At 33.8% G+C, this 3,693-nt stretch overlaps 1 long non-coding RNA gene across 2 annotated transcripts; it reads right to left on the bottom strand.

Annotated features, from left to right (window-relative positions):
* LOC109232028 lies at window positions 1,154-3,254 on the bottom strand. 2 transcript variants are annotated; one of them, XR_002068876.1, is made up of 3 exons: window positions 2,786-3,254; window positions 1,739-1,806; window positions 1,154-1,621 (listed from the first exon to the last, which is right to left on the bottom strand). It is a non-coding gene; the product is annotated as an uncharacterized LOC109232028 (long non-coding RNA). The 2 variants fall into 2 exon arrangements; XR_002068875.1 differs by having other exon boundaries at window positions 1,739-1,823; window positions 2,786-3,253.

The raw sequence follows: 3,693 nt of genomic DNA, 5'->3' as shown, positions 1-3,693 counted from the left end.
TTTGGCAAGTCAATCTTGATCATACATCGAGGAGAAATATTCTTTCTAGAATAGACCTTTAGCAACTCATGTGCTAAAATTATATTATCAGCAATCCTCCTCCCAGGTATAAACCCTGCTTGAGCTTTAGTGATAACTGTGTTAATGACTCCTTGCATTCTTGATGCAGGGATCTTGGAAACCAGTTTGTATAGCACAGTGCAACAGGCAATTGGCCGAAATTCCTTAACAGTTTTTGTCTTGCTAGTCTTAGGAACCAGTGTAATAGCAGTGCAATTAATAGCTCTGTATAGGTTCCCAATAGTAAACTCCAGGATAGCATCAATAATCTCATCCTTGATAACTGGCCAAGCCTTCTTATAAAAACATGCATTATACGCATTAACACCAGGTGCCTTATCTTCTCCGATGGAGCATAACTCTTCATAGATCTCTTCTTCAGTCACATCTTTACATAGTGAAATTCTTTGCTGCTGTGTAAGGTTTGGTCCTTTTTGCATCACCAATTTATATATTGCAGGACGTGAATGTGCAGCAGACCCCATCAATGACTTGTAGTAAGCCACAATCTCCTCTTTGATGGTTTCAGAATCATTTAGCCTGTTTCCAGTAATAGAAGTAAGTTCCAGGATTTGCTTTCTCTGACTCCTTTCTTTCATAACAGTTGTAAAGTACTTTGTATTAGAATCTCCAAGCTTTATCCATCTTGCTCTCACTTTTTGTTTCAAGGCTCCTTCTATGAAGTCCCACTTCTCCAGGTTTTGTATCAGTCCCTTCTCTTCTAATAGTAGTTCACACTACAAGAAAGTAGGGATACGACGACATTATATAAATGTCATAAAAGGTCACATAAATGTCACAAAATCATTTTCCGACATTTATTTTACATTTGTCTCAAATGTCGTTAATTTCAATGTCGTTTATTTTCCGACATTTATGTAAATGTCGACAAATAACTAGCGACATTTATTTACAGACATTTATCAAAATGTGAATAATCAAAGGTATAAATTCAATCTCATTTGCGACAAATACAGAAATGTCGGTTAATTATCAAATTGATCTTATTTACGACATATATAGAAATATATATATATATATATATATATATATAACCTGATATTCAAGATACTATAATTTAAGCACTCACGGATTCATGAAAGAGCTGAGAATCTACAAAATAATCATAACATCAAATCTTTACATCACTCCTACTGTAAAAGATGATAAAGTACAATAATAGAATTCAAAGCCATAGAAAATATTCATAAAAGTAAAACAATTGGTATGAAATCTTTAACATATGGTTGAATGTCTGGCCTCTATTCTTGACAGTAGATGAGTAGAATGAGACTGGCAGAGTATCTTGTGATACGCTTTGGGGTGATTTTTACTCTATCACTTGGCATATAGATGGTAGACGGCACCTTCCTAATCTTGCAAACTTCTTGTTTCATTCTCTATTTAACTCTGAAAGCTTCATTCTGTTTAATTGGGAGACTGCATCTCCCCATTCTCTCTTTAGCTCTGCCAAAATTTGCAAGTTTCATTCTCTTTAGTCCTCCCAATTTTCTTTGACTTGCATGTTTTGCTTCCCAATAATCAAAATCCCTCTCATTCTCTATATCACAAACATTAAAAGCCATGTAACAAGAGAATAAGTGATGAAAAATGGAACAAGAAAAAATGAAAAAAAGAAGAAAAGAAAACAAAGTACGTAGGACATGTATGGCATTACCAACTTTACAGAGCTATGTCAAGAAATTCCATTAGTATTCCAACTCCACCAGCACTAGCAACCAAAGCCTGAATTGTAAGGCCAACTGATTGGATTGAAAATAATGAATAGTAAAAATGTGAAGAACATAAGGCAAAACCAAAAGCAAAACAGAGGCATATCCGATATTTTTAGACATTCAAGCTATAAGCTCCAATATATTAGTGTTTCTCTTCTCATTTAAGTCCAAAATAAAGAATGAAGCTCTAGTATTCATGGCTTCATTAAGTCATGTCGTTCTTGTATAATCATGAAAGATATATGAAGTCAAACAACCAGCAATGTCAGCAACATTGAACAACTACCATCAATCATTTCTTTTAAATCAGTTATAACTACCATCAACATTAACCAGAAACTAGCAACAATCAGTAGACAATAACAATGAGCAACAACCTACAAAGTAATTTGTGAAGTTATTCAAATAAGTCGTAACAAATTCTCATCCTAGATTCCTCTGTCCTCGTATAGAATGCACTCATGTGAATATTAATTACCAATTCAAGATAGTGAGATCCCATCATGGTCTGCTACTAGCAATTTATCCAAAAAGTTCTTTTCTACCTTATTGAAAATATAATAAAGAAAAGGAGAGTGAAGCCATAAAATTTAAGATATACTGTTGTCATCACACATATCCAAAGATGATTATTAGAGCACAAAGCAGATGAACAATGCTGAAACAAAATATAATTAACACTTTTTAACTACTTACTTGTTACTTTGTCAAAAATGTAAGTTGGTTGACACACTCATTTTACCCAATTTGCACTCCAAAAAATAATAACGCGCAGTAGATAAAATTATGAAATAGTTCTATCCCCTTTGATGTATCTATGCTGGGTACCGAGCATTAGCAAACTTATGCATAATGAGATGGAATTAAAAACAAATCAAAGGAAAATGAATTAGTAATATAATTTTCATCCAGGACAAGGCCTAAATCACTTTAAAGACGGATAAACTTTTCAACAAGAGCAATAACTCAGTCAAACAAGAACTACCAACTTGAACTAAAGAATTAGGCCGAATCTCTCATTGTGCTGTGGCAGATGAAGGGGAAAACAGGAAAAAGAACCTAAGAAGATATTATAAAAGCTTGTCTTCAAATAGTCAGCCTCGATGAACTCAGTCAAACAAGAACTACCAACTTGAACTAAAGAATTAGGCCAGATCACAATTAAAGCCAAAAGGTTCACAAAAAAAACTTCTGATCACATTTGTTGTCCTATATTTGACACTAGATCTCTCAATCGTTTCTCTTAATTTCGTTTGGGAATAATAGGATTGAGGGTTTTCTAGGGTATTTGCTTTTAGTGAGATTGGGTAAAAGAGGATGACAAGTATGAGTGTCAGAGAGGCAATGAGTCAGATGGATTACCAACAGATGTTGAGGATTGACGGCATCTCTTTGTTTTGTGTATTCGGAATTCAATTGAAGGCACACGGCAAAGAGGATGATGATTTTACTATTTAGTTACTGCCCTTTTAGTTAGTGTCCTGAAATATTACTAATTTACTCTTTTTTATTTTTAAAAATTAATTACGGAAGTGGTAAAATCCCCCACTTTTAGTATATAAAAGTCGTTAAATACCGACAAATGTTCTTACACTTAAATCAAATGTCATTGAATTGTTGACATTTTTCATTAGCAGTCGTTATTTTTACGACGTTTTTCTGAAAACAAAAAATAAAACTTTTACCGTCATTTATTGCAAGGGTCACTAAATAAACGTCGCCATAACCCCGATTTCTTGTAGTGTCATCAGTGCAATTAGTAGTTATGCTCCTTTGAACCCTATCAAGATCAATTCTGGCTTTCTCAATCTTCTTTCTTATGAATTTGAACTCTTCAACATTTAGTTTCCTAAGCACTGGCCTAAGTGTTTTCAGTTTCAACCAATATTCTGCATGT

The sequence above is a fragment of the Nicotiana attenuata genome, chromosome 9 (assembly GCF_001879085.1).
Source record: "Nicotiana attenuata strain UT chromosome 9, NIATTr2, whole genome shotgun sequence".
Classification (NCBI taxonomy): Eukaryota; Viridiplantae; Streptophyta; class Magnoliopsida; order Solanales; family Solanaceae; genus Nicotiana; species Nicotiana attenuata.
The sequence above is the reverse complement of the archived record's forward strand: the minus strand, read 5'-3'. Positions and strand labels throughout refer to the sequence as shown.